This window comes from Nycticebus coucang, unplaced genomic scaffold (assembly GCF_027406575.1).
Source record: "Nycticebus coucang isolate mNycCou1 unplaced genomic scaffold, mNycCou1.pri scaffold_85, whole genome shotgun sequence".
In the NCBI taxonomy this organism is placed as follows: domain Eukaryota; kingdom Metazoa; phylum Chordata; class Mammalia; order Primates; family Lorisidae; genus Nycticebus; species Nycticebus coucang.
In genome coordinates this window covers 88,935-115,389 of record NW_026515598.1, presented here as the reverse complement: position 1 = coordinate 115,389, position 26,455 = coordinate 88,935, and the positions used below count along the sequence as shown (strand labels likewise).

Below are 26,455 nucleotides of genomic sequence, written 5' to 3'. Positions count from 1 at the left end.
CAGTAAATCATCTAAGTGTTATTTTGACCTTATTCATAACATTGTGGAATTTCTGGTCTTCATACAGAAGTCATATTAATATTCTAGTGCTGCATATTCTCTCTCAATACACATCTGATCTCCTGGCGGGAACGAAGTCAGTTTTCATTACAGCATCCTTGTGTAACCTCCTGGCAAGGGGTGTCTAAATTGTTCTGATTTACCAGGATTATGCTGCAAGGAAGACACTCCATACGACAAAATTCTTAATCATTGATCAGAAGTATTTGAAGTAAATTGAGTTTTGTTTTGTTTTCCTCTCTTTTCTCAAACAATACTGGTAGAATGAGATTTAACCTTGATTTTTTTATTGATGCCATGATTTGAGTTAAAAGCATAATATACTTAAGATGAGTATGGAGGTAACAAAGATGTTTTACACAACTTTAAAAAAGTCTCTTATTTTTCCCCAAAAGAAAACAACTGCAATAATTTACATGCCTTCAACTAGTGTAAGATACTGCAGTAGTTATTACTATGCACCTTTCAAGTACGTATAATTAGATAAATTTCTTTTGACTCTTATCACAAAGATGTTGATTCACAAAATCATAAATAAAGATGCTATAGAATAATGTGTAAGTAGAGCATAGTATGTTAAAATAAGTATGATCAAGAAAAAGATAAATACACAAAAAGGTAAGCTCTTAAATGAGAAAGTGACCTTTCTTCTTATACAACTGTAGAGGGAAAAGAATTTCCTAGAAAAATCCTTTTTGTTGTTCTTTGCATTGCTTGTTCTGTGTGCTTTATAAGCGAGTTGGCAGACAGCATGGGCTTGCTGCTTGCCCTCTCAAGCTCTGCACTTACTCATAATTTGGGGCCAACATCTGTAGACATCCACTTGAGACTTCCTGGACTACCATTCAAATCTACTGTGCTTATGCATTATAAATTAAGCATTCTAAAATGTTATTTGGCCTCGGGAATTTAACATATCCTATTATTATTAAATAAGTTCTGCTTATATATTAACTTTTTGTATATTATCCCAAAGTCTAAATAACAAAAAAATCAAATTTAATTTTTTATATCAATAGTATTTTTAATGTAAACAAAAACTGTAGCTTAGCCTTTAAGTAAAGTAGAGGAATTTTTTCCCCCAACTTTCAACTTTTTTTCTTTTTTACTATGAAGTGTCTATTCTGGCCATTTTAGGAAATCATATTATCTTGGCCAAGAAATTGTTAGTCATTTTGTACCTGTTTACACACTAATGTACATTTCATATGTACTACGAGTTCTCCATAATTCTAGTTTGTAAATAATGATTCAGAACTGTGAGAATAGTTGCTTTGCCTTTTGTCTAGATGCTAATAAAACTCTGCCCTACTGTTATTTAACCTACTTTTTTTTAAGTGTGTACGGTCACCTGCAGAGGATGGATTTGCATTTCTGTACCAAACATACTGCAATCTGTGCGCACTGTATTCATTTAGAACTACCTTCTATTTGCCAATTATAAACCATGTACTATTCAAGGGGATCAGTAATGAAAGAAACAAAGAACGCTCTTTCCATAGATCTTACAATCAAGTAACTAAGAATTTTCTGTATTTTGGTCTGTATAAAAAAAGAGAAAGTCAGGTGGTACCTCTGGCTCAAGGAGTAGGGCACCAGCCCCCTATACCAGGGGTGGCGGTTTCAAACCTGGCCTTGGCCAAAAACTGTAAAAAAAAAAAAAAAAAAAAAGTCTGTCCCTTATCCAGGAAATCTTGTGTTATGATTTTTTAAATAAGAGCTTTTTACAATATTTTCCTTTGCAATTGAAGTGGGAAACTCATTTTTATCAATAGGGTGATAAAGCAGGTCCCAGTTGCACGTTTTAATCTAGCTTTTTATATTTTCCATGATAGTTTTAAGCAGATGTTAATTACCCTCTAGATATTTCCTCAGGATTTCATCCTGACAAAAATAGAAAAAAAAAGGAATGAATTCTTAGAACAAGATGACTACCAACACGTGAACAAGTAGGCAGATACTGTGATAGAGACTGGAATTTTGATCTGGAGGATAGGCGTCTGCTTTTATATAATAGATGTTTTGCATAATTGATCCATTTAATCATCACAGCAACTTTATGAGCAAGGGATATTGCTATCTCTATTTTACAAGTAAGAAAGTAGGCTCTGAGAAATTGGGTATTCTGACCCCATTTCTGCAGCTTGTAGGTGGTGGAGGTAGGTTTGGCCTCAGTTCCTGCCTCTGTTGGACGTGTCCCATTATGCTGAATTACCTTCTGTGATGGTTTCTGTAGGAGAGAGTCGGGTCTCTCCACTCTTTCTGTACTCTTTCTTTTGCACATTCAAAGATGTCATGATTTTTTTCGATTCTATCAGTTAACCATATTTTAGACTAAGTCCATGCTCATCTTACTTGAGTTGAACTAAGTCAATGATAGCAACCAATTCCCCCTAACGTGCTTGATGCTCATTTTAGTGAAGACTTTAATAGTGCTGCACCTGCTTTCCCACTGTCCAGACCAATATCTGGGCATGCTCCTCCCAGCTGTTATCGAAGAGGAGCTTTTACTTGTTTAGATTCCCTCTGTTTTTCTAGGTTGCTCTCTTGTGAGAGTTGCTAACAAACAGTGGAGTGGTCAAATATTAGGCAGTAAACAGCAGTAGTAGGAACAAGGGACCCAGAGAGTCCACAAACAAATTGATTGGCTCTGGATACTCTGGGGTTATATAGTCTTATATTTTTCCAGCACTTTGACTCTTATTTACATAACTCTTCTGAGATGAATATAGAATTAACTTTTATTTCTGTGGTTGTTAGACATTATTCACCTGTTTTTTGCTTAACCTCAATTTTTGTTATACAGAAATTTAAATCTTTATAGATGTCTCTGGTACAATTCTTTGTTCCTTGAGCCTTTCTTTTCTAGTTTTCAAAAGTATTTTACCTTTGCATCCTCTAGGTAAAAGCCTCTATCTGAGGTGATGTTGAATTAATTCCAGAGCCTTTTCCACAAATTTGAGGTAGGTTTATTTGGTTGGTTGTTTACATTTCACAGAGGGAGTGATTTTTTTTTTCCCTAATTAAACATGTATAGTAATGACTTGGATCGCCATCAATGGATTAAGACTTTTAAAGGGGATTACATTGCAGTACATTCATTCTTTCTACTCAATTATACATTTCTAACTTACTTATCCATTTGACAAATATTTATTGAGTGCTTACTTGAGCCGATTAAATGCTCTTGGCTCAAGGGAGACATCAATGAGCAAAAGAGGACCATGGAACATCGCCGGCCCTCCTGAAGACATCCTAGCGTGTAGAGACAGCATGTAAATGAGTAGCACAATAAACAGCTAAATTAGAAATGTGCACAAAGGTGAAAAATAACCAGAGGATACAGGGAGGATCGAGAGCATCCTTTGTAGAGAGCAAAGATAATTTAAAATAAGATGCTCATGGTCGTCTCATTTAAACAAAAACTTGAAGGGTATTAGCTGGATATCTGGAAAAACCGTGAAGCAAAGACTTAGTGCAAAGGCATTAATGTGGGAGTCTGCCTAGAATATTTAAAGAGCAGGTGGAGGTACAGCATATCTGGAAAGGGGGACAGAGAGGTAGACAAGGAGATTCCAAATGATCTGACTTCGTTCTTTACAAAACACTCTGGTGGGCATATTGAGAGCAGCTTTTCAGAGTTTGGAGAAATGAGGAGAGCAACAGGAAGCTGCCGTGCTTCGTGCAAGAACCGGGCATGGTTCAGGCTCAGACTGGGGTGGTGACGATGCGCATGGTAGATTCTCTGTGTATTTTGAAAAATCACATTTTTCAGTGAATTTGTTGTTGTGTGAAAAAGAAGAGCCAAAGAAGATACCTAGACTTTTCATCTGAATACCTAGAAGAACAGAATTGCCACAAATTAAGTGGAAAAGGAGGGATGTGCAAGGGTTTGAGAAGAAGCAGAGTGCAAAGATGGTAAGTGTCAAATATGGGGCATGTCAAATTCAAGGTGACCCATAGGCATTCAAAGGTAGATATCAGGGAACCAGGTTCCTGACCAACACCTGAATTAAGTTCAGGAGAGAGGTCTAGGTGAAGATATAAATGGGGTAGTCACGTTGATATAGAAGGTAAGGATTTAAAATCTTGAGGTTGAATAAAAGTAGGAAGTGAATGAAAATAGAGAAGTAAGACACTAAGCATTAGTCCATGGGCCATTTCAACATTATGCAGTTGGGAAGAAAAGGAAATGAAGTGGAGACAGAGAAAGAGTGACATATGGGACTGGAGGAGAACCAAGATGTGTGTATTATCTGTAAATTAAGAAAATGCCTGCAAGTAGACACAGTAATCAACTCTGCCAAATTCTTTTGTGGGTGGTGTGGCCTTTACACAGTGGAATTGGTCTAATGGAGATTTGGAGTTGCTTAGCAAGGAGCTTTTCTCTTTTAAAAGAAGAGAATAAGAGAGAAAGAGATCCAGCCTTCTCTTTTAAAAGAAAAATATGAGAGAGGACAATAAATGTTGATTTTGTTACTGTAGGGTAAACGAAAGAAAGAAAGAAATATTTGCACATAGTTAAAAGGGAACAATATAAAATATAGGCACAGAATGGTAGAACTGCTGGAACGTCGTCCTCAAGTGCACGAGAACCATGGGATTTAACACAACATTGCAGGGTTGGTATTCAAAATGATATGGGTAGATGACTTAAGTTTACATGTACATGGGGAGAAGCAGAGGTGGGACGCTATTCCTGGTCCCATGGTTTCTTTTTAATTGACGTGTAATATTAAGGGAAATTGAGACAGAATTAACACTGCTGAGCTCTTCCTATGGTGTAGGCATTGGCCTTATTAATTTATTTGATAACACAACAAGCCTGTGAGATTTTTATCCTCATGTAACAGGTGTAGAAATGGAGGACCAAAGTAGTTAAAGTATCTTACACAAATATTCATAATTTTTCGGTGATCAACAAACTGTTTCCTTTCAGAGGACTGTTTAGAATGGAGGAACTAAAACAAAACCAAAAACAGCACAAGAGCAACATTAACAGTCCTGTATATGTGGTATTCCACATAAATAGGTAATAAACTTGGTGGCCAATTTGCTAGTAGAAGAACCACTGCACACTGAAATAATTAGAATGTGTGGTTTGTTTATGCAGTTTGAAGATGAGCAGGGAACTAGATTGAACCAGACATTTGGCTTCCTATTTGAATTAGTAGCCATCAACAGGATAAAGATAAATCTTTTAAAAGCCAGCCAGCTTAAGTGAGAGCTCTGAAATGAAGTAGAAGTAAAGGATTGTAAAGTTTTAAAAGAATAACATCAATTGTTCCATTGTTGATTGACAGGCAGGGAGAGTCTCCCTAAGCAGATGATTGAAAGACCATTACAGCTGTCCAGTTCAATTGCTTTGGAGAATAGATACTTTTTTTCTTATAGAAACTGAGGTTGAAGTAGAAAACATTTAAGAGTTATGCTATACAGTAAATTCTTTGTAGTTTTCTCCCATCCTTGTCGGGGGTGAGTTTTCCTTAGGTGTTGTTTCCGCACATAGACCATCTTATGAGGTTAACATGCTTGCTTTAATTGACTTCTGTGTTACTTACCATTGTGGATTTCATTGGTAGTATCCTGGGCTTACTATTTCTCCTATGAAAACTCTTCTCCCTCTGATCCCCACAGCAGTAGTTTAGGACATGACCAAATTCAAAAATCACACTCTGCGGTTATCAATATCCTAGTAGCAATTACACAAGCTCATTCAGGGTTTGGTAATCTTAAACTCTGGCCTGGAGGTGGAAGCATAATTTCTAATCATAAATCTTCACACAGTCCTTTCTAAGTGGACTAAGTACTTACAGTGTGACCCTTTCCACGTGAGTTGCCTCGGGCTGCAGTAACAGATGACCTCAAACTGGCTAACAACAACAGAGACTCATCCTCTCAAAGTCTGGAGAAGAGAAATTTAAAATCAAGGGCTTGAGGCCCTGCAGGAGCATGGACTCATGTTGTTGACGGGCTGTGTGCTCTGTGTCCTGGAGTCCCATCACTCTGTCTCTGCCTGTTGTCACCTAGCTTCGTCCTGTGCGTGGGTGCCTGTGAGTGTCTGCGGCTTCACGTGGTCTGCTTGTGTACACAGGCCCACCGCAGCTCAGTATGATCTCACCTTCATTACATTTGCAGAAATATTCTTCCAGATTAGATCATCATGTTAGTTTTCTGGGTTTTCAGAACAAAGGACCACAGATTGCTTGGCTTAAACAACAGAAACTTTTTGTTTCACAGTTCTGGAGACCGTAAGCTTGAAATCAAGGTGTGGGCAGCCCTGCTTCTTTCTGAGGGCTGTGAGGAAGAATTGCGTCTCCCTCCACGGCTTATACACGGCTGTGTTCTCCAAGTCTCTCCATACAACTTTCCCCCTGTGTGTGTGTCTGTACTCAAAAGCTCTCTTCTTCATAAGGACACCAGTTACAGTGGATTGGGGCCCACCCCGATGACCTTGCCAGAACTGATTACATCTGTTACAAACCTGTTTCCAAATAAGGTCACATTCTCAGGTGCTCAGTTAGGAAGCTAATGTATGAATTTGGGGCAGACACAATTCAGCCTGTAAAGGTAACATTTTGAAATCCCCAATAAATATAAATTCTTTTTTAAATTTATTTTTTATTTCAAATTAATATAAGGGAACACATTTTTAGGTTAGTTGTTCTCACTTCCAGAGTAAAGTTCTATTTGTAGAAGAGCCCTTCACCCAGGGGGCGTGTTATATACAATGTGCGCATTGGGTGAGATCCCGCCTCATGCCCTCCCTCCTGTTGCCAATCGTCCAATAAACATAAATTCATGAGGGATACAGAAGACAGGTCCACTTTTTTCAAACTGAATCCTCAGAATGATCTTACCATGGTGTCATCCTTATGCCTATTGTATGGGATGACAAAATGATTACTTATTGGGGTTAAATAATTTGCCTGGGTCACCGGACTGTCAGGAGTTTTGGGACCCCCCATTCCTGTGGCACCTGCCTCCACCACGATGGCCCCTCCTACAAATGTGGATTCTCCCTCCTCTTTTGAGAAGTTTCTTCAATTTGCTTTTCTGTATTTTTCTGTTGAGATAGGGTACTAGGCATTAGTCTAGAAGCTTTTAAATTCACAAGTGTTTGACTTTGTGTCAACAAAAATGATTCCTTTTTAAAATAGATTTATTGAATTTAAACATTTTATCCAGATGGTTGCGTATATGCATACATGGTTTTATTTAAAATTAAGATGCTAGCAAATTAAAACTGTAGTACCATTGTTTTTCATTTCTGCTTCATTTGTCATATTTAGGCAATTGAAGGAAGTTTTTTGTTAAGAATAATTTTTAAGACCCAATAGTTTACTGTAATCCTATTCATCTGGAATGTATGTAATGATAACATTAGAGAAATTTAATTATAATGTGTTTTTCACTAAAAAAAAAAGGCATTGTAAAATGTGCAAAAAACAGATTTAAACATTGAGCAAAAGCAATCTTAATAAAAGAATCTGAAGTTATTGCAATCTTAATTATAACTTTGAAAAGTAGAAAAATATCTGATTTATCAACAGTGGTCTTAATTTTCTGCTCCTCGTTTCAGGATTGAGGAAGAAGTATGCAGTATTCTCTCCCTCTCCCCCCCTTTTATTGAGGTAAATATCTTTGGAGTAGTTATGTCAAAATTAGGATATATTGTTTTCTAGTTTTATTTGTATTTATTTATTTATTTTGAGACAGAGCCTCATGCTGTCACCCTGGGTAGAGTGGTGTGGCATCACAGCTCACAGCAACCTCCAACTCCTGGCCTCAAGCGATTCTCCTGCCTCTGGCTCCCAAGTAGCTGGGACTATAGGCCCCTGCCACAATGCCTGGCTTTTTTTTTTTTTTTTCTTTTGCAGTTTTTGAACCCACCACCTCTGGTGTATAGGGCCGACACCCTACTCTTTTGAGCCACAGGCACAGCCCCAGCCTGGCTGTTTATTGGTTGCAGCCATCATTGTTGTTTGGCGGGTCCAAGCTGGATTTGAACCCACCAGTTCAAGTGTATGTGGCTGGCGCCTTAGCCGTTTGAATCACAGGCACCGAGCCTGTCTTCTAGTTTTAGAAAAATGATACTAAACCTTTCCTTTCTTCTTTTTCTCTCACAAAGGAACTCACATTGTCTTTTCCCCTAAAAGCTTTGGGGCTTTTCTTATAAATCTTCTTTTCAGCATCTGACTTCAATTGGGAAGTGACAGGTGGAGGAGAGGGGCAGGGTATAAGTATGGACAGAATGAGCCCTGGACAAATGACCTAATCTCACCCAGGAATTACAAATAAAGCTGCTCCCAGGAAAGCAGGAGGGAGCCCTGGGTAAAATGATTAAGAACATACATATGCTTTGTGACTTGGACTTCTAGGGCCCCCTGGAGCAGATCTGTCCCATGGGGGTCTCTGGAGAGAGGAATGCCTGTAGCCTGCTCTAACTCTCCATTCCTACTGAGTTCCCACTCACCATCCTCCTCAGCTAACCACCCTCCCTGGCCATGAGCAGGCCAGGCCTTCCTTTGCAGCTCTAACTTTTCATCTAAAAGAACTGACATGCTTCTCTACGCAGTAACTTACAAGCCAGGCAGATCCTGAGGACTCCGGACCGCTCTATTCTGGGTGGTCTGGTAGCCCCTCAGTGGCTCTGTTTCCCCACGCTGACTCCCACCAGCCCAGCCGCCCAGGCCCCCACCCCTGGGCACCGCAGGGACCAGGTAACTTCCATCCCTCACACTCTCCCTTCTTCCTCCCTCTCCTCGCCCTTCTAGTTTTCCTCTGCTCCTTCCTCACTCCCTTCCTCCCTCAAAGGCAAAAGGGATGCTGTTGTTAAAAAAAAAAGGAAGTGTTTTATATAGGAAATTATCTCCATTTCAGTGAAAACTGAAATATTCATAAATTTGGATTCTGAGGAGGACGTTTTTTCTCTAATGACCACTTACAGTATTTTGTAGTCCAAATGACTCTGAAAGGCCAGGGAGGAGATATTTTTTCTGAGGTTCTCCCATCCCCCACCCCCCACACCCCCCACCCCTCACCCAATGGTTTACCAAAAGGGCAAGGAAAGAAAACGTAAAACTTCATGAAATGATTGTTGGGGCTTCAGACTGTCACTAGGTGAAAATATTGACTATGACGATTAGTGCTTTTCCTATTTTTTCTTACTAATGCTGATTTTGGTGTTGATGTTGCTATACCTGCTTTTGTTTTCTGAGTGCGGAGGGCACTGCCTCTGTTTTCCCTGTGTTACTGTCCCTTCTATCAGAGAAAGTGCCCGTCTGGGGGAAACATGTGCCTGCCTCGAGCTTGCGTTGCAATAATGCCCTTCTAATAACAGGAAACAGGACATTTTTGTTGATGACCATATTGATATTACCAAGTAAAAGTAAGCTTGATATGTATTCAAATCTCAAAACAAAATGAGGAAATAGCTGCTTCTATTATGAAAAAGGTAGTGATGCTGATTTTGGGCACTGTGGTTCCCTATAATAAAACATTTAATTAAATCTTTAAATGTGTATGGAACAAAAAATATGCCTGTATACCAGGCATAACCAAGATTATAATTACATCCGACCTTATGCCTGAGCCCATCTTAATGTCTCTGCCAAGAGTCAATGGTTTAAAACTTTCTGTCCATCTGTTTATCTGTTTTTTTAAAAAAAAGCCTATCGCGTACCTGTAGAAATGGAATCCTTTGGCTGCTGACACAACAGCTGCTGGAGTACAGGCTGCTGCTCTGGGCCCTGTCTCCTCCTGTTGAAGGTCTGCTCTGCGGGGCCCAGCAGGCCCTGGAGATGCTGAAATGGAGAGAGCATCCAGGAGCTGCGGGCAGGGATCCCACTGCCTCCTGTGGGAGGCGGCACCAACGAAATCGCAGCAGTGAGTGCCGGGCCTGGGAACGCGCAGGGAAGGTATCTGTCTGTGGCTAAGAGATTTTCTGAAGTAGAAAGGGACTCTGACAGTGAGTCCTCAAGGACGAGCACTGTAGCCTCTCTGTGCCTTCGAAGGCTGGTGCAGTCTGTGAGGCCACTTTACTGAGTTACTCCAGATGAACATCCCTTCAAATGCTCACTTGAAATGTTTGTTTGCTTGTGTGCATGTGTATAAGTCTCCTCTTACGTTTTTATTTGTGGATATTTTTACCTAGGTGGCAGTTATTTGCTCATAATAACCTCACTGGGCCAGGCTTCAGAGACACTCCCTGCTCACTCACGAGGGACCGTATCTGCAACAGGGGAAGCTGAGTGCCCGCACTTTGAAAGAAACACGAATCTTGCTCACGAAATAAAAGATGTAGGCTGGAAATAAGAATCCCCACTGTGACAACCCATGGCAACTTACATATATAGACTTGGTTCGAAAGTAACTTTTTCAGTGTTCTGTTCTGAACACTGAAGGTGCCGAGGGAGAAGGTTTCAAACAGACGAGGTGTTTCCTATTTGGGAAGCTGGTTGCCACCCTCCTCTCAGGACGTGACCCCCCAGGGCTGCACAGACACAGCATTGCTTCCTTCTGAGTCCGGACACCTCCTGTCCTCCTCCCACTGCCCCCCAGACGTCCTACGCCCAGTCTATGTCCTCCGCCCATCTGGCCGAACCACTAGACAGCCTCACAACGGGGCTTCTATTCCCTATCTTGCTCCTGAAATCTATACTACACACAGAAGCTCAGATTTGACTTTAAAGTCTGAAATCAGATTATATCACCCCTTTTGTAATCCCCGCAGAGATTCCCTGTTGCCTTTAAAATAAATGATAAATGTAGAACTCTTTACTGTGGCCTACAACTCCCTACATGACTTCTCTCTGCTGGTACCATCCCCTTCCATATATTTCTCCTTTCTTTCTCCTTTCTAGCCTTGCTGATTTCTTTTTGGTTACCAAAATGACAATCTCTGTCTAGCCTCAGGACCTTTGCACATGCTGTTCCCACTACATTAAATGGGTTATATTTGCCTCTTTGCGTGTCTTTTATAATTCAGCTCTTGGCAAGCTACCACCTTGTCAGAGCAGCCTTTGCTGACCACTCTATTAATATAATATAGTCCTTTCCCAACAGTTATTCAATTACTTCTCCCCATTTTCCTTTTTTAAATCACATTTTTATCTCCATTTGAAATTATCTTGTTCAGTTATGTGCTTAGTTATTTACTCTCCAACTGCCTAGGAAGAGCGTTTCTCTTGTTCACGGCTATGTGCCCAGCACTCACAAGACATTCAATAAATAGTCATTGAAAACATAAATAGCCTAAGAGACAATGCAATTTGTTTGCAAGAGCCTTCATCGCCCACCACCAGCATTTGTTTGAGTAATACTACACTCGCTATCATCCCTCGCCACACATAGTAAATCCTGTTCCTTTCTACTCTGCAATCACCATTGGCTTATGGCACTCAAACGACGAAGATGTCAAAGCCAACATCAGGATCCTTAACTAAGAAATAGCAGCGTTCAGTGGATCAGTGTCTGACAGATACAACCTGGACACTGTCGCAGCGGCACCGGAGGCCAAGTGGCTGCCAACAGCCGAGCCTGTTGGCTCTCTGCCTGTGTGCATTACCTCCAGGCTTACTGCCTCCACACTGAGCTTCTATTTTAATGCATCTGTGTAACAGAAGCGCTGAGAGTGATTCTCTTTTTCCAGGCCAGAAGCTTCATTGTCCCTTCCCACCTTCTATTTTAATTCCCTTTTTCTCTTGCTCAACCCCAATTTACTTCCCCTAACAAATATATCCTCTTTTCTAATTATTTTCTTTTTTCCCATTTGTCTACCACTTACCTCTGTGGTATGTGTAGGATGTCTTGTACCATTTTCTCTAAGGCAGTGTAGTTACAGTTCTGGAGGGGCAGATCAGGAGTACTAGATGATCTGAGAAGCTGTCTAATGGGATTTATTTCAAGACTTTCTTATGTAGCATGAAACAGCTCCTCCAGTGGCCAGTGCTGGGGATTCATCCCTCACGATTTGCCCTTGTTGGTTCCTATCACCATTAGCATACACACGTGCGGTCACACTATTATTTTGCTCTTTTTTCTTTTATTAGATATTAACAACTATGGTCTTTCCTGAGAAAATCCAGAAATCCCAATTGTATGGACTGCATCTTAGGCAGAGTTTGTTTGATAAATGAACAACTTTGTCTTTTTTTTTTTTTATTGTTGGGGATTCATTGAGGGTACACAGAACTAGATTGCATTGATTACTTTTGTTAGATAAAGACCCTCTTATAATTGTACCCCCCAAAAGGTGAACCACACTCCTTGTCCCCCCACTCCCTCCTTCTCTTTCTTAGCTCTCTCCACCCCCCACCCCCTACGGTGTACTAGGACCTTAATTGTCCTCGTATCAGAATTGAGTACATAAGATTCTTGCTTCTCCATTCTTGTGATGCTTTACTAAGAATAATGTGTTCCACATCCATCCAGGTTAATACAAAAGATGTAAAAGTCTCCATCTTTTTTAGTGGCTGAATGGTATTCCATGGTATACACATACCACAGCTTGTTAATCCATTCTGGGGTTGGTGGGCATCTAGGTTGTTTCCACATCTTGGCCATTGTAAATTGAGCCGCGATAAACAGTGCAAGTGTCCCTGTGGTAAAAGCATTTTTTTTCTTCTGGGTAGATGCTCAGCAATGGGATTGCAAAATAGGCAGCTCAGATCCCAGAGATTTTCTAGTGGATGGGACAAGCTGAATCTTGGATAGTTGGGGATGGAAAGCCATAGTCTGAGCCTCAGAGACCTAGAACTTCTTGGTAAATCTGGCAGTGAGATGCCCTGGATCTGTGTCTCCAAACACTGCAGAGGCCATGGGGGCACAGACTCCTCCTGGCAGGGCTGCCTTCATGGGATGGAAACCTGTGCAGTCAAACCAACCCCCACACCTCCCACCCCCGGCCTCAGAATGGCTCCACCCTTGAACACGTGGTCTACAATCTGGACATTCACAGTGATTTTTGAATAAGGGGTCCTGCGTTTTCATTTTGCACTAGGCCCCACAATTTATGCAGCCAGTCTTGCTTCCTGGTTTTCTGGCATTTTCTTCAGACTGCCCGCCCTGCTGGGGCTCATCAAATTCTGAGAGGTAGTGGAATAAAAACTCCCCACTAAAACACTGTGCACTTTGGATAGTTGGATGAAAGCTCTCAAGTGAAACACTGCCAACATTTGTGTTTGTACCTTGCCAGTTCCTTTCGCATCACAGGGGAACAATAAGAAAGCCACGTGTTGTCACTTGGGGAAATAAAAGGTCTTTTATTCTCTTATTTTTGTTTTAATGTTTCTTTTCATCCTATCACCAAAGTTACTGTAGGCCTGATAAATTCTGGAACCTGTGCTGGACCTGGAGGGTAAAAACAGCCAGACATGGAGCCTACCCATAGGACAATCCAGCCAGGGAAATAGAAATAATTACTGCAGTAGCTACTCCTTGTGCAGTGCCCACTGCAGGCAGGCATCGTTTTATAAACTTACTTATGTAGTTGAAATAAACCCTGGAAATAGTTACTATTTGTGTTTCCACTTTACTGAGGGGAATGCACAAAGTTCCACAGTTACAAAGAAGCAGAGGCAGAATTCAAAGCTCAGCAGTTAAGCTCCACTGACCGTGCCCTTGGCTGCCAAGTGCAACAGATGCCAGAGGGGATATGAGGGGAATAAGTTCGTCTGTGCAGTAGGATGCTGCGCAGGGAGGGAATGGCCAGCTCTTTCTTGGATAGGAGCTGGTGAAAGACACTTTTATCCTTGTAATCATGCTTGACAGAGACTGTGAATCAAGCAGGAGAGGTTTCCCCCCCACCAAGGAGGAGGTGTCTAAGAACCAGTTGGAGAGGGGTAGGTAGCAAACACCCTGTGAATCAGAGAATTCACTTGACAGGTGAGCCTGGAGCGCTAGCACCACCATACAGATCTTTGTGTGTGAGGAGCTGGGACTTTTTCTCTAGGTGACAGGAAGTCATTGAAGATTTAAGTAAATACCTGGCATGATCGGACAAGCACTGTAGAATATTCTTTCTGACAGCAGAATAAATGATGAGCTCTAAGAATGGTGATAAAGCACGGTAAGGACTAACCAGAAGTTTTCTACAAGGATGTGTGCCAGTGACAATGAGGGCCTCCCCCACGGCAACAGCTGTGCGGTGGAAAGGGGCCGTGAAGGTGAGAGATGGCTGTGCAGGTGGATAGTGTTTGAAGATTGCTTGGCTGTGGGGAGGGCTGGGCAAAGGGTGGACCCCAGCACAGAGCAGCGGTTCTCAACCTTCCAATGCCACAATGTATTTTCATTGTTATAAAGGGGTCGCGCCCCACAAGTTGAGAACCACTTCTCCAGGGGGTCTCTGCCCAGCACCTTCCTTCTTCCTTGCCAACCTGCTTCCCTTACTTTCCCTAACCAACCTTTTTAAACATGACTCGGGATAATAAAAAATTAAGCTGGAGAAAAGGCAAAAAGTGTTGACAGCAGAGGAAAAAAGTCTCCAGAAAGCACAAGGGCTGGATAAACTATGAACAAATTGTTAATCTCCCACCTGCCAGATTTAAGACAAATTCTTGAAAATAATACCACAAATATTAATGCATTTTACTGAGTCATCTTTTAAAAATAGAACTTGAGGGCGGTGCCTGTGGCTCAAAGAAGCAGGGCACTGGCTCCATATACCGGAGGTGGCGGGTTCAAACCCAGCCCCAGCCAAAAACTGCGTAAAAAAATAGAACTTGGGAGAGGGATAACTATGTCAGAACAAGACAGAGGCAGGTCCCAGGGAAGCGGGGCAGCGACAGCATAACGGCTCTGCAGCCCACCCAGGGCTGGGCCAGTTGGAGACGAGAAGTATGTGCACAGACAGCAAAATCAAAACTGCCGGCTGTGAAGAAGCAGAAGCACTTAGTTAAATGTGCACTGCTAGAAAGAGCAGGCAGGGGCGTAATCCACGTAGGTTTTTATTAATGACTAGGCACATGGACATAATTTTTGAGAACACTTCTAAGTCAGAACATACATATTGATGGAATTTGATGTGTTTTCTGAGCAGGTACTGTGTGGCAGGCTCCATACTAGGTACTGAACTACAAATCAAGTCTTTACAAATTAGAGACACACAGATGTGCAAATACTACACTCCCATGTGCAAGCGAACTACAAATAATCAAATATGTATCCTACAAGACTAGAGAGATCATTGAGGGGAGAGAAACATCATAGATCTTCATAAGAATGCAATAACTCATTAGCTTGGGGGGATAAGATTTCTTAAAAGAGAAATGTTTAGATCAGTTGTATCTAAAGGAGGGGTAGATTTTCACCAGGTAGAGATGTAGAGCTTTTGTTCAGCAAAGTTTTGTACTAAACTTTTGTGGCTAGTAAAGTCTGGGAACAGTAAATGTCCAATTGCTTGGATTATAGAAAATATTGAATTTGGAAGAAACACTAATTGTGGTAAAACGTTAAAGGGTCTAGAAGACCAAAATGAGGGGTTTTACTATCAACAAGTCTGAATTAATGATTTGGGGGCAATCCGTTATGATAACAAGAAGTATGGTGAGGAGGAATGGGAAAGGTAGAGAAATGGAAGGAGAATGGACAAGAGGGAGTGATGCTACAGCTTATATGCAAGGGGGCTGACAGGAGGGATGAATGACGGAAAAGATGATAGATTGGAGAGACATTTCAAAGCAGAAATGAGCAGATTGCAAAGTGACTGCATACAGGGTGGACGATGAGCAAGGAGACATTGGTGAGGCTGAAAACAGATTGGAGCCAGGAAGGCTGGGAGGAAAACTATGCTGTTAATAAATCATATTTCCAAATCTACTCCACAGATAGACAAGCTTGTGAAATTTACAGAAAAAATTGATCATATGAATGAATTTACCTTTATTTTCTTTATTCATATCAGTATAAAGATATAAAACCTATTTATGCCTTTGTAGGATGTTCAAATAAAATATTAACCTCATCAATTCAAAGAAATGCATTGAAAAATTCTACTTTCGGGTGGCACAAGTGGCTCAAGGAGTAGGGCGCCAGTCCCACATGCTGGAGGTGGTGGGTTCAAACCCAGCCCTGGCCAAAAAACCACACACACAAAAAAAAAAAAAAAAAGAAAAATTCTATTTTCATTTTATTATTAAAGAAGGGAAAAAGATAATGCATCTTCTACACTAAAATTTCTCTATTATTGTTATTTCTGAACTGTGTGTAGTAGTAGTTTTCCAAAAGGGAAAGTGATAGGATGTATAATACTCCTCGGGAAAAAAAAAAAAAAAGTAACAAATAATAAAAGGCTACTCACTGCCGTAGGCAGTGTGAGTATAATTCTCTGTGACATGCCAAGATTGGGGAACATATACAAAGGCAATTACACAGACTCAGCCTGTTTTTCCAGCTATTTAACTGTTCCCAGCAAGTGCTATGTTTCTCTGCATGGAAGTGGAATGGACCGAAGAATTTGAAAGCAGCAAAACCACAAGTCGTACTAGAGAATTACAGATGGGATTGGTGAGGACTTTCCCAGAGACTCACACATGTAGATCATTGAAACCACGTAAACCTCAGAGAAAGACTGAGAAGACAGAGGTGGGACATGAAGCAGAGAATTATCTAAAGCAGTAACAGAAGCATCTGGGAATATTTGGGCATGACAGAAGGCCCAGATTGTGCTCCATGCTGGAAGGAAAAAAATAGTCTCAGGAAAAAAGGGAGGGAAACATAGAACTAACTGTGAGAGCCTAGGAAGATGGATACGAGTTTATGCTTGTCAGCTGGTCATGCTAAGGCCAGGATTGCATCAGAAACATGTTATTTCACCTTATGTAGTCTAATGGGGCAGATACCACACCCACGGCTTTTAGCATTTTGAAGAAGTATCTTTGAGGCACAAATTGTGAAAATAAATCACAATATGATTCAACTGGAGTAATTGTTGTTTCGTCATTTATGAAAAATAAAAGAGAACAAAATTACTAACGGACCCAATTAGTATATACAACAAGTTGCTGTATTTCCTGCCCAGTAACAGATGTGGGCCTTAGGGACGCGCTCACGGCCTTCCAGATCATTGAACAAATGACTTCTTCACTGCACTGATGATGCCGAAAGAGTTAACAGAACTTCTAAATGTGTCCCCTTCCTCGAGGGAGTGTTGAGTCCCAGAGAACCTAAACTTAATGGAAAACCGAGCTATCATGATTCCTGAAACAAATAAACAAACAAAAAAGAGCAAAGAAAAAACAAGTCAGTGCCCTTCCTCTGCCCCTTCAGCCCTCTTCAGCAGCAAGTGCACCATGCGGGATTTGCACCTGGCTGTTGACCTTGCGTGCTGTTTCCATGTTGCTCAGCTGCTTGTAAGATGGCCTCTACCTGAATCTCAGTGAAGGTTCATCTTAATAAAGTTTAAATCATTCTCGCATTCCTGTGTGTTCTGTCTTAACTCCTTCTGGCATGCCGGGCAACAGTACTGCTGGATGCCGGCAGAAGTAGAGCCTCTGACTATCCTCAAGGAGCTCAGTCTAACGGAAAAGGGTGTTGGAACAGGCACATAGATAATGTAAATTAAGGCAGCGTGACTCATCCACGAACAAGAAAAACAAAACTTGGAGAGTTAAAGAGAGGAGGGATGACATCTCACGTACATTTGCATGAAGTTAGAGTGGCCAGGTGCTGGGGCTCACGCCTGTAATCCTAGCACTCTGGGAGGCCAAGGCAAGATGATCTCTTAAGCTCAGGAATTGGAAGACCAGCCTGAGCAAGAGAGAGATCCCCGTCTCTACTAAACATAGAAAAACTAGCCAGGCATGGTGGAGCATACCTGCTTTCCCAGCTACTAGGGAGGCTGAAGCAACAGAATTGCTTTTGAGGTTGCCGTGAGCTATGATGTCACGCACTGTATCCAGGCTGACAAGAGTTATATTCTATCAAAAAAGAAAAAAAAAAAGAAAAAGAAAGAAAGAAAAGATAGAGTGAAAATCAGAAAACATTAGGATTTAAGATGATCTTGAATAATAAAGACTTTGAGAGGTGAATGTGGGGAAAGAGAATGTGTGTCAACAAGAGAAAAGGGAAGTGTGGAGGCGGGAAAGAGCCACGACAGTTACGTGGTTGAGGCTGAGCCTGTGAAGGAAGGACTGCCTGGGTGATATCAGGAAGGGCTCTAAACACCAGTGAGGACTTTACATTTAATTTGGTAGGCAAAGGAGGCTACCAGACATTTGTGCATAAGACAGAGGCATGATTAAAACTGTTTTACGAAGATGAATCTGGCAGTTCTTAAACTGATGTTGTAAGACGCCAGAGCTTTGAACAAAATCGTGGGCTTTTGCAATTGTGTCATCTGACAAGTTGATCAGTAATTTTAAAAATCTTATAAATATTTAAATTTTCTTGAAGTCCCATTGATATCTATTTAAAAGGCTCCAAAGGGTTGGCAATAATGATCAGTAATAGCTTTTGTTCTTTTTTTTTCTTTTTCAGTGAAGGACTTGCTTACAGTTCAGAGGCGGTCCTCTGGGCAAGGGGCAGGGCCCTGGCTCTCTGACAGGGGACGGCTGTGGGCAACATTTTCAAGTTTTTTTATAGGAAAAAAGGAAATTGTAATATGTAACCAGTTTAAGGTTTGTCTGCATTTCTCCTGCCTATTTCACTGACTGGGCAAGAATTCTAGTGAGGAGGATGAGTATTCTTCATGCATGGATTTAATGTAGCATGAGCTTGTTTCATTTGTCGCCACAGTTTAAATGCCGTCTTTAAAGTTTTCTTGTCATGCCACTGTTGCTGTTTTCCCCTGTTTCCAAGAAGCTGAACTCATGCAGATGCCTGCTCCCACATCCTGCAGTGAGTTAAGGAGACATTAAAGAGACATTTTCTTCTTTATGTTTAAGAACACGTAGAATGCCCATTTAAATAAATTAGCTGTGGTGTAATATTGCTGTATCTTAGTTTTATCTGTCAGAGAATAATTTAAAACAACCAGCTGTACTGTGTAGGGTTTAAAAAACACTAATGCAAGGCAGTTACTACATACAGTAAGAAAAAGCAGAAGCTATTTCAATTAACTTGATAAATTCTAATAGAATGTAGAGGATATTAAGCAACCAATGATAGTATGCCAAAGACTAATGTATAGCTCACAGGTTGTTTGCTATATTTTTTTTAATAAGAAGATGATAATGCTTCACCATTTCTTTTCACATTTAATTCTATCTTTATTTATTTATATTTTTCATGGGGGCTTCTAGATAGTTTATAGGAGGATGATGGGAGCGTTCTTGAACTTTCCATTAATTGTCAATGATTTCATCCATGTCAGTTTGGTCAGACAGACATAAATAAGGAGTGAGTAAAATACTTTTAATTCTACCAACTTGCCATTTCCCTAGTTGTGATTAGGGAGTCATCAACTCTTTCTGGATTTACTGCACTGTGTTTAAGTAGTATTTAGCAGGCAGAGTTCGAGTCATCAGGCAATTGGCATACCCCTGACAGATGTACCACTCTTCTTAAATTTACAGGAAAAATGGGCAGTAATATAAGGTGAAGAAGGAAAAGGGAAGGGATTTTATAATTTTGGGAAAATGCCTTCAGTCTGAATTAAAATTCATATGATGTGTTTTGATATGTGTGTAAGAGTTTTGTGATTGTCCCACTGCCCTGGTACTTTTGCTCAGATGGCAGTTGAATAAACGCATTTTAGCTTTCTAACTGATTTAAGTAAATTTGGCTAAATGGAGCTACATGGACATGTAATCATCATGTCTTTGCATCCTTTTCCGTGTAAGTGCCAAAGGAGTGTGGCACGGTTGGGAACTTTCAGACTCTCCCTTCTCTCAAGTACATGGAGTGTGGCATGGTTGGGAACTTTCAGACTCTCCCTTCTCTCAAGTACATGGAGTGTGGCACAATTGGGAACTTTCAGATTCTCCCTTCTCTCAAGTACGTGTTTGCTCCAACAGTGCTTTGACATTCAATAAACAGTGTTTATTAAATCCCTGCTATGCACTGTTAATAGAGTAAGGAATAAATTTATGTATTGGTTACTGACAAAACATTGAGAAATTATTAACTAAGAAAATGATAAGGGGAAGGGGTATTTATTCAACTTGCCTGAACTATTCATTTGAATCTACTAGAGAAATCCCCGCATGCTTAATGCAACAAAAGAAATCTTTAAGGAATCTATAGATACAAATCAATTGACTTGTGCCATATTTCTGGCAATCAGTACAAAATAGAAATAAACTTACTGTTAGAGCCTTGTACTTCTTTATTCTAGAAAGGATGATAGAAACATCTTTGAAATTTAGTATATTTAATTTTTCATGTAACTAGCAGCATAGATTTGGTGATTAAAATTTTATAAGCAACTATATCATAATATATTCAAATGTATAATGTTCATGAACCCATTCTAGAAAAATTGCTACATACCTTATTGCTACATATCACTAGGGTCAGCTTCAAAGTACTCCCCTTGGGAGGCTATGCTCTGATGCCAGCATCTAGTTCTCCCTTCAAAGCACTTTTTCCTAGCATAAGTTTACAAACTTAATTGTCAGACCTACGTGATGATGCCTCTGATGGCCACTCTAGGAAAGAGTTGCAAATTGCTGTAATGGGTGGACTAGGTCCTGGCATCGGGGTGCAGCGTCCTAAGGGGAGCACTTTGGAGGGGACCATAAGGATATTAGGCAATGACATATGCAGCACTTTTTCTAGGGTGGGTTCGTGAACTTAGTTCGCAGACCTTATGTGCATAAAATCTTAGTCTCTGCATTTTGACAATTTTTGGATTTAAAAGATAATAGCTAGAAACGGTCGTAGGAAAGGTGCTTGTTCAAGAGGAATATGTCAAGCGCAGTTTATTTTTATTTTCAGGCCTTTGTAGAATAGGACTATATAAAATTTGTTTCATCTGGCTCTTTGAATTTTCTTTCTTTTTGGCTGAAATCTTATCATCAATGTTTCAAAATTATACCAAAAAGCCTTTAAAATAGTCTGTTCTCTATATAAGGCACTTTGGCAAATATTTTTTCATAGGTAACACTCATTTTTTTATTATTTCTGGAACTCATATCTGCCGTATTTTCCTCCACGGTTATACTGGTGTGTGCCATATATCCCAGATAATCTAGAACAGGTCCTTAAAAAATGATTTCACTATTCAGGGATATTTCATTAGTTGCTTTTGTGATTCTTGATTTATAAATTTGTCATGTCTTTTTTTTTTTGAGATTTAAAATTCACCATTATAACTATTGGCTTTTCGAATAATTTTCAAAGACTGTACTGATGATTCATAATCTGTTCTTTATTTTAAAAATTATCTGTTACTGGAAATGGCAACACTATCCTAGCAGGAGAGAAATGTAAATTTCACTTAGGGTCTCTTAAACATTGCTGACTGGGAAACAAAAACATTTTCATAGGGCTGGTTCACAAGTAGACTCATGTCTTTTTTCTTGTCCTATATCCTTTACAGGGATCTACCATGGGTTCTGGGTTCAATTGTTTTATTTTTCCAGAATTAGTGAGGTATAATTGACAAAACTTATACATACAGGGGCTGTCGAGAAAGTATCCAGCCATGTAATATGAAAAATAAGAGACATACGTGGCTGGCTGGGTACATGGCCTGTAAGTTGTACAATGTGATGTTCTGATGTACCTCCATGCATGTGAAATGATTACCACCGTCATGTTACCTAAACTTGTCCATCCCTTATAGTTACCTCTTCATTAGGTATGGAAGGGCATCTAAGAACATTGAAGGTTTGCTCTCAGATGAGCCTGAGCATGCGTGAGACCCCATCTCTACCAAAAACAGAAAAATTAGCCGGGAGTAGTGGTGGTGCCTGTAGTCCCAGCTTAATGGGGAGGCTGAGGCAGGATAATCACTTGAGCCCAGGAGTCTGAGGTTGCTGTGAGCTGTGACGCCACACCATTCTAGCTTGGGTGACAGAGAGAGACTTGGTCTCAACATAAAAATCTCTCCTGGAAAATTTAATACGGTTATAGTGTATTACTAACTGTAGGCACCAAGCTGAACAGTAGATCTCCAGAACGATCCCTCAACATAACTGAAGGGCTGTGCTCTTGGACCAGCACCTTCCCTCCTCTAGCCCCCAGCCCTGGCAAGCACCATCCCACCCCTTCTTCTGTGAGCTTGACGTCTTGAGATTACATATGTGAGTGATATTATGTCGTATTTGTCTTTCTGTGCCTGGCTGATTATTTCACTTAGCATAATATTCGCCAGTTTCATTTATGTTGTTGCAAATGTCAAAAGGACAGGATCTCTTTCTTTTTTTAAAGGCTAAATGGTATTCCATGGCATGTGTGTATGTGTGTGTGTGTGAGTGTGTACATGACACACTTTCTTTACCCATCATTCATCAGCAGCACTTGGGCTGATTCCTGTCTGTGCTGCAGTGAGCTTGGCCGTGCGCACGTCTCCTTGAGAGAGTGACTTCATTTCCTTTGGGGATATATATACATATATATCCAGAAGTGGTACTGCTGGATCATATGGTAGTTTTATTTTGAATTTTTTGCGGAATCTGGCGTGGTTTTCTGCTGAACATGTCATACAGAAACATTTGAGATGTGTAGTTTTCCAGCTTATCAGCCCGAGAGCCAGAGTTCTGCTTGCTGTGTGCATCTTCTCTCCCACTGCTGGTGTTTGTTTGTTTGTTTGTAGCAAATGAGTTCATTTCAGCCTTTGGTGTGAAACCAAAGCCACTATTATTTTACCCTTGATCTTCTGAGTAATAGTCTGAGTTTTTCCTAATCTTTAGGAAGGAACATTTATTTGGTATGCTTTTTTCTTACAAGGACTTAGGCTTTAAGTTGTTCAAACAGCCAACTGTATATTTCATCCAGGTGAGACTTTCCTGTTTTATGTGTCACCCATTCAGCAAAATAAGTCATTCCTGGAAATCTGTATGTATTATCTGAATTCTTTTGCTGTTTTCCCACAAGCTTATGTTGACCTTGCATCTGATGCCAGGATTTGCACATTGAACTTTTCCCCTCCGCATCTCCTCTCTGGTGTGGATGCTGGATCCTCTCCTGTCCGTTCCTGTACTCCCCTTCTATCATATACACAGGGCCCGGCCTGCCATGATTCCCAAGTTTCATGGAGCCCTGCAGTCCTTTGTAAGGTCTTTTTTTTTTTTTTTTTTTTTTTTGCATTATAATTTTTTCCATTTTAATGCTTAAAAATATGGAACGCTTCACGAATTTGCGTGTCATCCTTGCGCAGGGGCCATGCTAATCTTCTCTGTATCGTTCCAATTTTAGTATATGTGCTGCCGAAGCGAGCACCCTTTGTAAGGTCTTTTCTTCCTCCCTCTGGGATGACCTTGCTGTATAACATGCTGTTCTTATTGGAGACAGTTTTCTGTGCTTGTTTATAGATGTGAAAACGTCTTTTGTCATCAACCTCAGGTTCATCTCACTTAGGTGGTGGGGAGAAGGGAGGCTGGAGGTAGAAAAATCCCTCCCTCTTATTTTGTGTTTATTTCTGACATTTCGGCCTGTAATGCGTGCACAAATGCCATAGGCTTTGCCTTCCATACTAACCATAGCATCCAACTGCATGCTTGTAAGACAGGGTTAGATGGCACCCAGCTCACGTGCCCCGGGGCTGGTGGGTTCCAACTGGCCTGGGCCAGCTAAACAAACAAACAACAAAAAAAAATAGCCAGGTGTTGTGGCAGATAACTGTAGTCCCAACTACTAGGGAGGCTGAGGCAAGAGAATCACTTGAGCCCAAGAGTTGGAGGTTGTTGTGAGTTGTGATGCTACAGCATGCTACCAAGGGCAACATAATGAGACTCCGTCTCAATTAAAAAAAAGAAGAAAGGTTAGAGAATACTGCAAATTAAAGTTTTAAATATATAGTCAATCAATATATAAAACATTGTTAGTTACTGTCTTAAAACTGGGAAGAATCTTAGAGACAGATTAAACTGCACCTTCATTTTCTTTGGTACAGTAACTTTTGGAGATCTGAAACAACTTTAAATTTTATTCTAAAAAGTCAAATGTAATATTTTAATTTCTTCTCTCAGTGAGGTCATAGTACTTTTTTTTTCTTGAGTCTCACTAAGTTGTTCTGGGTAGAGGGCTGTGGCATCACAGCTCACAGCAACCTCAAACTCTTGGGCTTAAGTGATTCTCTTGCCTCAACCTCCCAAGTAGCTGGGACTATAGGTGCCCACCACAACACCTTGCTATTTTTTTCTTGCAGTTGTTGGTGTTGTTTAGCTGGCCTGGGCCAGGTTTGAACTCGCCAGCCTTGGTGTATGTGGCCGGGGCCGTAACTACTGTGCTATGAGCGCCAAGTCAGGTCATAGTACTTTCTATATTATGCAGCACTATACAAATAACTGTAATTACTGTATAAGCAATTCTATAGATAAGGGATACCCACAATCCTTATCTTTTTCCTTATTCTTCCATTTAATCATAACAGTGAAGGGACATACCTGGGCTTTAGAATACCTTGTTGGTTTTATTTGATCTGGTTTCTAGACAGAAGGCTCCAATTATTTCCTTGTACATGGACTATATTCCCACACAGGGGTTGATTCATTCTTAGTTAGATTAGCTGACACCATTTCTAATTTCTTAAAAATTAAATATTAAGAATAGCAAAGACGATCAATAGACTATTAACTTAATTATATAACAGATACTTTTTTTTTTTTTTTTGTGGAGACAGAGTCTCACTGTACCGCCCTCGGGTAGAGTGCCGTGGCGTCACACGGCTCACAGCAACCTCTAACTCTTGGGCTTACGCGATTCTCTTGCCTCAGCCTCCCGAGCAGCTGGGACTACAGGCGCGCGCCACAACGCCTGGCTATTTTTTTTTTTTTTATTGCAGTTTGGCTGGGGCTGGGTTTGAACCTGCCACCCTCGGCATATGGGGCCAGTGCCCTACTCACTGAGCCACAGGCGCCGCCTGCAGCACATTTCTTTATGTCTAGATTGAGCTTTAGGATTGGCCTCTTTTCATCATCTTCAATTTTTTTTTTTTTTTTTTTTGAGACAGAGTTACTTGTTACCCTTGGTTGAGTGCTGTGGCATCACGGCTCACAGAAACCTCAAACTCTTGGGCTTAAACAATTCTCTTGCCTCAGCCTCCCAACTAGCTGGGGCTAAAGATACCACAACAGCCGGCTATTTTGTTGTTGTTGTTGTAGTTGTCATTGTTGTTTACCGTGCTTAGGCCGGGTTCCAACTGTCCAGCCCTGGTATATGTGGCCAGCGCTCTAACCATTGAACTACAGGTGCTGAGCCCACCTTTAATTTTTTGTAAAATATTTATATGCCCCCCAAAAAACTATGTGAAAACATATATTCAAATCTTCATCCCGTAATAATCTCCTTCATGCTCCATTTTCACTTACCTGCATAGAAAGAAAATAATTTTTAAAATTTCTTTTTGCAAAAAAGAAGCAAATTTTTATTTGCATGCATATGTACAGGTGTATATATACAACTCATTTCTTCTCTTTTCTTACATAAGCTGCGGCATAGTGTGCAGTACCTGTCTCTCTGTTTATCTGCACCCTTGCAGCTTGCTTATTTTACTTAACAATACATCTTGGGTGTAACACAGTTTACAGACTCTTCTTCATTCATTTTCAGCTACATACTTCTCTTCCATCATTCTTTATTCAAATCAGTTTCCTATAGATGGCATCCTATAGATTGTTCTCACTAGTTTGATTTTGCAAACAATGGTACGTGAATAAACTTGCATATGCATACATACATGCATAAAAGTTTATATACCCCTTATATACTAAGACATATAAACGTGTGAGTGTGCATGTGTATATGTGTGTGTGTGTGTGTTTTATCTTTAGGGCAAATTTCTAGAAGGAGGGAATCTCTTTTGTCATGGAAGGTCTTTCCAGTCTCACCTCTGTGACATTGCACACTTTGCACCCCCTCTAGCCATCTGTACCTGTTTTCCCACAGCCTTGCCTGTGTATATGTTGTCAAACTAAAAATTTGCAAATGTGACAGATGAGGAATGGCATCACGTTGTGAGGTGGATCTGAATCTGTGCGGTGATGAAGGTGATCACCTTGTACTGTGTCTAAAGACTTGGGACCTCTTCTCTGTGCTGATGTTTAGGATCACTTTATATATCTGGGATACAGTGTATTTTGTGACATAAATTGAAAGCATTTTATAGTAGAATTTTCCTTTTTCTTTGCCTTTGGTATATCCTAGAACACAAAGTGGTTTTTATGGTTGTATTTAAATTTATAAAGTTTCATTGTTTCCAAATGTTGTTATAATTTAGAAAACTTTCCCCACACTCAGTTTATAAAGGAAGCCGCTCACCTACTGTAATTCCTTCTAGTGCTTATGTGGT

The 26,455-nt window shown here is 40.5% G+C and overlaps 1 non-coding gene across 1 annotated transcript; it reads right to left on the bottom strand.

Annotated features, from left to right (window-relative positions):
* Positions 1–23,278: 23,278 nt before the first annotated feature.
* On the bottom strand, positions 23,279–23,385 carry LOC128579617 (U6 spliceosomal RNA). Its single transcript, XR_008378222.1, has one exon. It is a non-coding gene; the product is annotated as a U6 spliceosomal RNA (small nuclear RNA).
* Between the last annotated feature and the right edge of the window lie 3,070 nt (positions 23,386–26,455).